This window comes from Procambarus clarkii, chromosome 36, assembly GCF_040958095.1.
Source record: "Procambarus clarkii isolate CNS0578487 chromosome 36, FALCON_Pclarkii_2.0, whole genome shotgun sequence".
NCBI classification, from domain to species: Eukaryota; Metazoa; Arthropoda; class Malacostraca; order Decapoda; family Cambaridae; genus Procambarus; species Procambarus clarkii.
This window is the reverse complement of record NC_091185.1, coordinates 31456130-31468321: the sequence shown is the minus strand read 5'-3', so window position 1 is coordinate 31468321 and position 12192 is coordinate 31456130. Positions and strand designations below refer to the sequence as shown.

Here is a 12192-nt window from a genome sequence, read left to right as displayed (position 1 = left end):
GACCAATGACCTCCACAATCCAGGCCAACATGGATTTAGAGCAGGAAGATATTGAAATACCTCTTACAGCTATCTCTCATGTCCTCTACTTGTACAGTACAGCTACTTGACCATTACAACAAAATCACTGAGATATGAGATAATGATGATACTAACCTCATCTACTCAGACTCCAAATCACTCATATTAAATAATGATGTAAACAATAAATTAAAAAAAAATCCACTTATTAATGTCAACCAACAAACTCACACTAAACATAGAAAGGACCTACAACATCTTACTTGGGAGCAAATCAACAAATGCAATTCATCTACAGTTACACAATGTTAACATCAGAAATAAAAAAGATGGTAAGTTTCTTGGTCTATACTTAGATCTGCCCGAAACACTATGAGTGCTAGTTGCTTTACAAGAATGTATAACTTCAAGTCACTGTACTCTCCCCCAATGTAACTTCTTGTATATAAAGAAAAAATAAATAAATAAACAAACACATAATAAATCAATACTTACTAAATTTGGTCTATTATGTAGCAAAGAAGCAGGTCTACGGAAGGCTTTTCTGTTGAGTTCGAAGCCCAGATTACTCGTGGTCTCTGAAATAAGTTAAGATTATAAGTATAAAATTTATAAAACCAAATAATAAATCCGGTATTGCTCAATTTTAGATGCAGACGTACTGAATGATATATCAGACTGTCAGCATGGTATTCGATCTGGAAGGTCCAGTGTAACGAATCTACTATATCTATAAAGATCTATAGATCTATAAAGAATTCTGATCAAGAAAGAGATCTAGGGGTGGTTTTAGATAGAAAACTATACCCTGAGGATCATATTAAGAACATTCTGCGAGGGGCCTATGCTACACTTTTTAACTTTTGAATTGCTTTTAAATACATAGGTCAAAAAGTTTTAAAAGTTTTAAAAGTTTTTTAAACCTCTCGTGTATCATGAGTGCGGAAAAGCTTCAGATGGTGCATTCAGATGATGAACATTACCTAGTTCCTTCATCTGGGAAGAATGAAGACATATTGGTGCATTCGGATGATAAAAACTAACTACTGTAGTTCAATTGATCAACAGACTGTATATCATATGCAGACTGTATGTGGATCTGCGGGCCACTCCAAACAACAGCCTGGTGGACCAAGCTCCACCAGGCCTAAAGCACAAAGTGGTCCACTGGCACCGGCAACTTCAACCATAAATGTTCTCAAAGATTACTAAAAATGATTGAATTAGACTAGACTACAGTAAATTGGCAATCTTAACCGTGTATCTGTTTCCACCAATACAGTACATGCTTCAACATATCAGCAATACTTGATATGCAAATATATACACATATATCCATATACAGTATATACACATACATATATAATACAAAAATTATAAAATTTACTTACTTAATATTACATTGCAAATATTCCAGGTTTTGAAGACAATTTTCTTATTGCGCTCAACAAGGTAAGGCTTGCACCACAGATTCTGTCAGGGGTGGAAGCGTATTAGCATTGTATAGAAAATATTTACCAAATAGTTTTAAATACATAAAACTACAAATAGTAATTATTGAATTATTACATTACGCTTATACTCGTACATTCTGTTAAAGTGTCAAATTTCTACATTAGACTACCATATTACCTATATTATTGTTAATAATGTATTGACAGATGCAATAAGTATTAAAATTCTAAAAATAAGTCATGCATTATATACAATTTGTGGGAAACTGTCTGCTGAGAAAAGCTGGTGTGGGGGTTGTTACAAGAGTGAGTAATAATTAAAGCTGGTGCATATAACATCCTTGTCAGGCACATGCAAAAGTGAACACTTCCAGAATTGGAGACATGCAGAAATGTAACATGTGGAAATAGAGGCATGCCAAAACAAAGACATGCATAAATTCAAATTCTTATCTAAATAATTTCTAGTGATTATTATATAAATTATTCCATCAGTACTAGATCAAATATTCACAAAAAAAGGAGAAGAGATATTTGATATTTAATACCATCCTCCCTTTGGAAAGAGTAATCATGTCCTGTTGGACATTAATTATATGTTGAGATATAATCTAAAAGAAAATAGGGACATTGAAATGGTTGTTAAACTCTATTTCAATAAAGGACACTATAGGGAACTTCGAACCCTGTATTACAAGTGTAAGTGAAAATATTGGAAAAAATAATTAAAGCTAAATGTGAAGAACACCTGGAGACAAATGTTACACTTGCTTACATTTATGAATTGCTTTTAAATACATAGGTCAAATACTAAAGAAATTGTTTAAAACTTTTGTTAGACCACAGCTGGAATATGCAGCGGTTGTATGGTGCCCATATCTAAAGAATCACATCAACAAACTGGAAAAGGTATAGACATGCCAATAAGTGGCTTCCAGGTTAGAGGCATAAAATGCCAAAACTAGATGGTATAATAAAAAGAAGATATTGTAAAAGGTAACCAAACAAAGATGCCACAGAAATATTAGAAAATTAACTTTCGCAAGCAGCGTGGTAGACACGGTTGGAACAAGTTAGGTGAGAGGGTGATGGAGGCCAAAACCATCAGTAGTTTCAAAGCATTATATGACAGTGCTGGGATGGGACACCATAGGCGTAGCCACAAATAATAGAATTTGGCGGTTCATATCACATTTTTTAAAATTAGAGATATGGATGGTAATAAAGTTCAATGTAAAAACACCTATTATTAATGAATTTGTGAGAACTTCATATAAAATTAACAACTGAGCAAAGTATAGTACCATAGAAAAAAAAAATGCGGCATGTTATTTTTTCACATTACCTTTCTGTAGATTTTTTCCTTTGTTACTACGTGAATGATCCGGTTCAGTAGTGTTGTAGTAGTTGCCTGCAGTACCTGCAGTTTGTACCGGTTCAGTAGTGTTGTAGTAGTTGCCTGCAGTACCTGCAATTTGTACCGGTTCAGTAGTGTTGTTGTAGTTGCCTGCAGTACCTGCAGTTTGTACCGGTTCAGTAGTGTTGTTGTAGTTGCCTGCAGTACCTGCAGTTTGAAACAAATGTTAGAGACAATAGGCAGATCATTGATGTATATAAGAAATAGGAGAGGTCCCAAGATGCTGCCCTGTGGCACTCTAACAGTTATTGAATAATAATTCATAATTTTTTTTTTTTTAGTGTGCCTGTGGCCTGGTCCTCGACCAGGCCTCCACCCCCAGGAAGCATCCTGTAATAAGTGACTCACACCCAGGTACCTATTTTACTGCTAGGTAACAGGGACATAGGGTGAAAGAAATTCTGCCCATTGTTTCTCGCCAGTGCCTGTGATCGAATCTAGGACCACAGGATCACAAGTCCAGTCCGGCATAGTAGGCCGAGAAGTGCGTTATATTTATTTAATTTATTTATTTATTTATTTATTTATTTATGCATATACAAGAAGGTACATTGGGAATGTGAGGATACATAATATGGTAATTACAGTCAATAATTACAATAATTTTTTCAAATATTTTTGATAGAATGGGTAGATTTGATATTGGTCTATAATTGTTTATGTCCGCCGGATTGGCTCCTTTATGGACTGGCGTTACTCTTGCTTTTTTGAGGATATTTTGATTGTAAACTGATAGACAGGTGCTATTTTGGAGTTTGTTTTTAGCCTGGTGTGCTGTGAAATACTTGCAATGGTATTTAAGTGTGGAATCAATATCAAGTGTGGAAAAGCTTCAGATGGTGCATTCAGCTGATGAACATTACCTAGTTCCTTCATCTGGGAAGAATGAAGACATATTGGTGCATTCGGATGATAAAAACTAACTACTGTAGTTCAATTGATAATATAAATAATAAATAAATACGAAAATAAATAAATACTAATATAAATTTAATAAATAAATACCATTAAACTATTTTCTGTTTAACTGTTAAAAAAATCAATTAGATATATAAAAAGAAATAAAAAGATTACATGGATAGTAAAATCTGGATTCCCAACTACAATTTATATAGATGTGATAGAGAAACTAGGTCAAATGGAGGAGTAGGTCTGTATATTAAACAGCACCTGGCGTGCACAGAGCTACTAAACTCAATGTGGTGGTAGAGGTTCTTGGAATTAAGGAAGAAAAATAAATCTAATTATTATTCTAATATATAAACTGCCTGATATAAAGGTTGAGGAATTCACAGACAGCACATACTGTGCCGGCATCGACTGCCGTGCCGGCATCGACTGCCGTGCCGGCATCGACTGCCGTGCCGGCATCGACTGCCGTGCCGGCATCGACTGCCGTGCCGGCATCGACGGCCGTGCCGGCATCGACGGCCGTGCCGGCAGCGACTGCCGTGCCGGCACCGACTGCCGTGTTGGCATCGACTGCCGTGCCGGCATCAACTGGTAATTTAAACAAAAATAATAGGCACCACACAGCAGATTGATAGCACATATAAGAAGCCCACCACACACTACAACTACCACCACACACACATTACAACCTCCACCATTACATATAACAACCACCACCATGTGAGAAATCTTTAAGGAATTCTGATAAAGAAAGAGATCTAGGGGTAGTTCTAAATAGAAAAGTATCACCTGAGGACCACATAAAGAACATTGTGTGAGGAGGCTATGCCATGCATTCCAACTTCAGAATTGCTTTTAAATACATGGATGGCGAAATACTAAAGGAATTGTTCACCACTTTTGTTAGTCCAAAGCTAGAATATGCAGCAGTTGTGGGGTGCCCATATTGGGGTGCCTTCACATTTAAACCAACCAAGCCCACAAATACGTCAACATGGACCAGCATTACACCGTCTAACATACTCTGTCAGATGTAACAACTAAATTTGTGAATTCAAGACCTAATCTATTGTATAACACAGTGTTAGTACGAGAAAAACATTACTTACATTCGAAGCCGTGTTTTAAAATGGCGGGGATCTTGTACTGACGCTTCAAACTGTGTGTTCGTTTGCGTATGATGAACGTGTGACAATTTACTACAACAATTATTTAATTATTCTTATTCTTTATTTTACTATTTTTAGGGTACATGAAATTTCAAACTTATTTGCACACAATAATATAATTGCATTGTCATAACCTTTATATATTATGGAAAATACGATGACATGAACGAACTTAAAGTCAAATCGAAGTCAAAGTCATTGGCCGAACGTATTAGTCATTTTTTTCTCACAAACGAGAGGGATAAAAAAGAACCACATAGTATACAGTAAAGTCAGTTTTATTCAGGAAAGTACATACATAGTTGATTTACAAACATAATGTTAACAAACATAATGTAAACAAAGAAAACATAAAATAAACAATAATGTAAACAAAGAAAACATAAAACAAACATAATGTATGCTTTTGTAAAATGATGGAAAGGATTTTGTTAAATAGGCTACTCTACCTTGTAGGTGATAACATGTCCAGTAATCTCTTTGGTTTTATGAAAGGCAAAAGTAATGCGGATTGTCTCTTTAAGTGTTTGTCTAATGTGGATGACAATTGTAGAGTTTTTGTTGATCTACAAGGAGCATTTGATAAAGCCAATGGGGAAGTAATCTTATACGAATTAGCCAATCTGGGAATAACAGGGATAAGGATAAGGGATTATCTACAAGGCAGAAAAGGTCAGGTGTATTACCAAGGATACATGTCTGAGGAACGGAGGTTTCAGTTAGGTACCGCAGAAGGGGGAGTATTAAGTCCCACCTTATTCAATGTATTAATGAACAGATTAGCATCAGAGATGTATCCTCCAGGGGTCACGACGATCATATATGCTGATGACATTCTTATACAAGGCACTTCTGGGAACAAAATTCAAACTGCTCTTAACATACTTGGTATAACCTGTCACAAGTTAGGCTTAGTTATAAATGCAGATAAAACCAAATACGAGTATAGGAAACAAAGAAATATAACACTTACTCTAAATGGTGTGGAACTGAGCCGTGTTCAGAAGTACAAGTATCTGGGCATGTATGTTGGATACACATGTGAGAGTAAAAATGCTGAAATAAATCATATCAGCACCTTATGTAAAGCCCGTCTGCATCCTCTGAAAGCACTGGCTTTTTCTGGTAAAGGTGTTGGGGTACCTATCTTGTGGATGTTATACATAAGTACTGTTCGGTCCCTGATAGACTACGCAGCACCCGTTTTGCCTTACACAGGCCAAGGCAGAATTAAAAAAATAGAGCTGATACAGAACGAGGCTATGAGGATTATTCTTGGATGTCAAAGAAATGCAATGATTGAAATAATGAGAATGGAATTAAATTTACAGAGTGTGTGTGATAGAGTCTGTGACATTAACACTAGAGTGTCTATTCGTTTCATGCGGAGAAAAGGAGGGGATAAGCTGTTTCAGAGGGTTCAGACCTACTTGAGTGACGTACACACTTCGAGGAAACTGAGGGAGACACGCTACATGAGGGGATTAGCTCATGACCTCAAGGAATATGACGTACTTGACTGCTGTAAACCCTCTCGACAGTGTAATATGTCTGCTCCTTGGAAAGTACAGAAAATAGACGTCGAAATTGTACCCCTCAAGGTGAAAAAGAATCATCATGAACCGGGACAATTACGGTGTTTGTATGGAAGCATGATATCTCGGTTACCAAGAGGCAACAGTTTACATGTATATTGCGACGGGTCGGTGGCTGAGGATGGCAGGGCAGGGTGTGGTGTGCTAATAAGGGAATATACGGAGTTTGGGACTGTGGACAGGATAATTGAACTTCGGCTTAGTAATTATATATTATCCACACAAGCTGAACTGCAGGCCATTCTGGCGTGTTTGGAGGAAGTACGCCATGACGACAAAAATGTTTTTGTATTTGTCGATAGCCGAGGAGCACTGGAGTCCTTAAACAGTCGAAACCCAGTCTTCATGTCTATAGTTGAGGACTGTAAGAAAAGAATAACTGAGATACAGCTGAAAGGTTATAGTGTGAAATTCATGTGGATTCCATCTCATGTTGGAATAGTGCTCAACGAGGTGGCAGATGACTTGGCCAAACGTGCCACATCAGGTTCGTGCCGCCACTTCCAACACTCTTGCGGGTGGGCCGCGACCATTATTCTACGTTTATACTCATATCACCGTGTTGGGAATTTCATTGCGAGTTCATTGATACCAAAATTAACGCTGTAGGACAAGTGTGGAGGTGATAACAATCCCAAGAGTAAAAACATTTTGTTGCTGTTGGGTGCTCATGGCGAGTCATCTACGTAGTTATTTATTTGCTGCTGGTATCCCTATACCTTTCGTGACTTTTTTTACTGATGTTCTTCTAGAGAATTTTATTGCAAACACGTTGGTACCAAAATGAAATACGTAGCTCGAGAACTGAGGTCAGGAGAGTAAAAAGAGTATACACATTTTTGTTTTGACGCTTAAGTGACAAAAACGCCGCGCGCACATACCACTAACATTATACTGTGTGACTCACTATAGATGTAAAGTGCCTTGTATAGTGACTGTCGTGAGCCTCTTGTAATGTCACTTGTGACACCTCTTTGTATCACTTGTGACATAAATATATTATATTATATATATATTATAGGGTACAAATACACAAATCACAGTACAAAAAGCACACTTAACATACTGTCTATCATACAATTATCACACATCCAAACAATGTGATGTGGTAAACTACTCTACTACTAAACTATATATTCTACAATCTGATTCTGCCTATTGCTTAATTTAGAAACTGTATGACCAGACCACACACTAGAAGGCGAAGGGACGACGAAGTTTCGGTACCGAACCAGTATTTTCCTAGGTCTTTCCTAAATCTAAACTTATGCAATTTATACCCATTATTTCGTCTGGTGCTGATACTTTTAATATCCCATTTGTTATGTCCATTCATCAACTTGTAAACCTCTATCATGTTACACCTAATTCTTCGCTGTTTCAGTGAATGCAATTGAGGAATTAACTTTGTCATTCTATGCTGGATACGGTTAAGTGAATTTATATAAATTCTATAGTACGGCGACCAAAACTGAACTGCATAATCAAAATGGGGCCTGACCAGAGCAACAAATTGATTGATTGATAAGAATTAAGCCACCCAAGAGAAGGCACGGGAATGAATAGCTTTAAAGAGCAAGATATAGCTAAAGAACAAAACCAGGTGTCTTGTTATTAACCCATCGATTATTTATTTTTATTTATTTATTTATTTATATACAAGAAGGTACATTGGGTTTGTGAGAATACATAGCATAGTACAGTAATTGCACTCTTGTAAAGCCACTAGTACGCGCAGCGTTTCGGGCAGGTCCTTAATCTAACAGATAATTTTAAGTAGGTAAATTCTATCAGAATTAATAAAATGATAACAAATACATTGCCAGAAAAAAATGAGATGAGAGAGATTAGTAAGTATATTAAAGCACATTGGTATATTAAAGCTCTGATTGATTACATTGACAGCTTGATTGGTAATTTAAACAAGATTAATAGACACCATACAGCAGATTGACAGCACATATAAGAAGACGGCAATGATAAAGATGTTCAGATTGGGAGATTGATTAATAAATCCTAGTGTACTATTTGCCTTATTATGAACATTCATGCATTGATCTTTTGGTTTTAAATTCTTACTAATCATAACTCCAAGTTCCCTTTCGAAATACCAGACTTCGCAATCACAACACCATCTATCTCGTATCTTGTAACTCTATCATATCATTACCTAACCTCAAAACATTACATTTATCAGCATTGAACTGCATCTGTCAATCTTTTGCCCATTTCAAAACTCTATTTAGATCAACTTGAAGAGATAGTGAGTCTTCTTCTGTGTTATTTCCCAACCGATTTTTATATCATCGGCAAATTTGAAAATGTTGTTACTCAAACCTGAATTTAAATCATTTATATATACAGTATTTAGCACTGTCTGTTTTTTTTTTTTAAAAATGACGCTGTTTGTCGACCGAATTGTATTTGTGCTGCTTTCAGCCATGTTCCCCCTTTTTATCTCTTTTTTTATTTGTTCTCAACTCTTTTTATTCTTTATGCTCAATTAGTATTAAGCTTTAGTCATTTTATTTTTTCATGCCCGAAACGCTTTGCGTAATAGTGGCTTTAGGCATTGTATGTACTAGCCCTATCTATAAACTCATTACTCTTTGTAAAATCTCTTGTATGTATGTACCTTACCTAAATAAACATTTGATTTGATTTGAGTATTATAAACAACAGAGGTCCCAGGACAGAGCTTTGAGGTACTCAACCTACAACATTTTCCAACTCTGACTTAACCCCATTTATACTAACTCTGTTGAGCGTTGACCATTTATACATCAACTCTGTTGATGTGAGCACTTAATTGGCGGTCAGTGGTGTCATGTTCACAGAAAATGGTACCATCCGTTTTCTATGTGCGGCGGCTGGGACGCCAGAGAGAGTGGAGGTAAACAAGAGCGTACAGGACGCCCGCCAAGCTTGGTAGCTACTAGTCATGTAATCATATTAAGTATTAAAGTCAGTAACCAAGTCATGACTTTACATCAACCCTACAACCAAGACTTCCTCAGTAACACACAAACACCACATTGGCGACGAGGATGAACTGTGAACGCAGGTATTTGTTCAGTTTCAAACACAAGGGAGAAGCATGCTGCCTGGAGGAGGAAGAGAAGCTGTGAGCGCCATACCCGATGCTGTATGCTAACCGATGCTGTGTGCTAACCAATGCTGTGTGCTAAACGATGCTGTGTGCTAACTAATGCTGTGTGCTACCCAAGCTGTGTGCTACCCAAGCTGTGCTGAAGAAACTGTGTACTGAGGAATCTGCCGACGTTGTGTACGAAACGACGCATTGATGTGTACAAAACCTGATGTTTTGGTTACGAAACGACGCTTCGTGCTACAAAATTCATCACACTGAACTGCCGCTGTACCAACTGCTGCTGTACCAACTGCTGCACCAACTGCTGTACCAACTGCTGCTGTACCAACTGTTGCTGTACCAACTGCTGTGCCAACTGCTGTGCTGCTGCTGTGAGTAGGAACAACACATGTACACAAGGGCTAGGTAAGAAGTCAGTTGCTGCTATATTGTGCACTGTTGTGAACTTTTGCATTAAAATGCTTGTGTGCTTTGCAAAATTAAAGTAATTACAGTGAATTCTTGACTAACATATACAGTGCAGTAAGTGTTTAATATTCTGAGGAACATTTAAGTGATAAGTTACATTTATTCAGTAAAAAATGGCAAATATACCTCAGTTTCCTGCATTTGATCCTGACTGTGACCAGACAAACCTGTCACAGAGGTGGGTCAAATGGCTTAAAAAGTTTGAAAATTTGTTGATAGTTTCTGACATCAAAAGTGTTGAAAGAAAGCGTGCCTTTCTACTTCATTATGCAGGTGATAGAGTTTGTGACATCTTTGACACACTGAAAGACACTGGTGGTGCCAAAGATTATGACACTGCCAAAGTCAAACTAACAGAGCATTTCAAACCAAGGCAAAATACTGCTATGGAAATTATGCATTTCAGGAGAGCAAAACAACTCTCTAATGAAACTGTGGATCAATACCACACACGTCTGCAGGGTTTAGCAGCCCATTGTTAGTTTGCTGATGTTGACAAAGAAATCAAACAGCAAATAATTGAATCATGCACATCTACACGTCTTCGTCGAAGAGCTCTAGAACTTGTTGATGATGACAGTTCTCTTACCAAGATACTGGATATGGCTCGTCGAATGGAAGATGCTGCACGTGATGCTCGTGTCATGGAGTGCAGTGCTAATAACGGTTCTGCCACTGTTACTAACAGTGATGAGGTACGTAAGGTTCAGGGAGGACACCGTGATCAAAGAAGATATCATGCCAAACCTAACAGTAAATTTAGCCGAGAACCACGTCACAACTGGGGTCAAGGAACAAGGCTCAAGCAGTCACAACGACCCACATCAGAGGGTGTCAACAATAAATGTTACAATTGTGGAGGAGACTACCCACACCAAGATAATGTTTGTCCTGCTCAAGGTAAGAAGTGCTATGAGTGTGGAAAACTAGGTCATTTTGGTGCTATGTGTCGTTCTGCACTAAAGAAACCACAGTCAATGAATAAAAGCACTGTACGAGGATCAGGTCATAGGGGTCGAGGTGGTAAACACAATATTGCACCTCAAATCAAGAATGTTAACAATGTACAAGACAACATTTCATTACAACCAGTCTCAGATGACAGTGAATGTGATTATACTTATGGAGTACAAGCAATCACAGAATGGAATGATCTTCCAAACAACCCAGAGACATGTGTATACATTGCTGGTATTTGTCTCAAGGTTCTCATTGACACTGGATCAAACATTGACACCATTGCTGAGTGCCACTATGAAAAAATTAAAAAACAGTTCTCAAAGCTTGAGAACTATAATGGCAAAGCCACTGCCTATGCTTCAAAGGTAGCCTTGCCAGTGATTGGAACTTTCACTGCAGAGATTAAGTCAAAGAATGCAATGCTCATTACTACATTCCATGTTGTTAGGAATGCAAAGGAGTCTTTACTCAGTTACAAGACTTCAACCAAATTGGGGCTACTTCAGCTTTCTAATGCTGTAGCAGTGGAATCTGCAAACAATGTTGATGCTATTGTTGCTGAATTTTCTGATCGATTTAAATCCATAGGTTGTTATACTGATAGCAAAGTACATCTGCATATCAACCCAGATGTAATTCCAGTTGCCCAACCACATCGCCGACAACCATTCCATACTCGCAAGAAAGTCGATGCCGAACTGGATAGGCTGATAGAACTAGATATCATTGAACCAGTAACAGGCCCAACACCATGGGTAAGCCCAATTGTCACTCCACCAAAGCCGAAGAATCCAGATGAGATACGCATTTGTGTGGACATGCGTGTTCCCAACAAGGCAATAATGCGTGAACGCCATCCTACACCAACTGTAGATGATATGATCTACCGCTTGAATGGTGCAACTGTATTCAGCAAGTTAGATTTAAACAAGGGCTATCATCAGCTTGAACTTGATGAGGAGAGTCGATTCATCACAACGTTTACGACACATCGAGGTCTGTATAGGTACAAGCGCCTGAGTTTTGGTATTAACAGTGCTGCCGAGGTATTCCAGCACATCATCAGCCAGGTATTGCAAGACAT

At 37.7% G+C, this 12192-nt stretch overlaps 1 long non-coding RNA gene across 1 annotated transcript; it reads right to left on the bottom strand.

The window, feature by feature from the left end:
* Positions 1-538: 538 nt before the first annotated feature.
* LOC138371515 (uncharacterized) lies at positions 539-2943 on the bottom strand. The gene is made up of 3 exons (XR_011230524.1): positions 2821-2943; positions 1413-1494; positions 539-599 (listed from the first exon to the last, which is right to left on the bottom strand). It is a non-coding gene; the product is annotated as an uncharacterized lncRNA (long non-coding RNA).
* Between the last annotated feature and the right edge of the window lie 9249 nt (positions 2944-12192).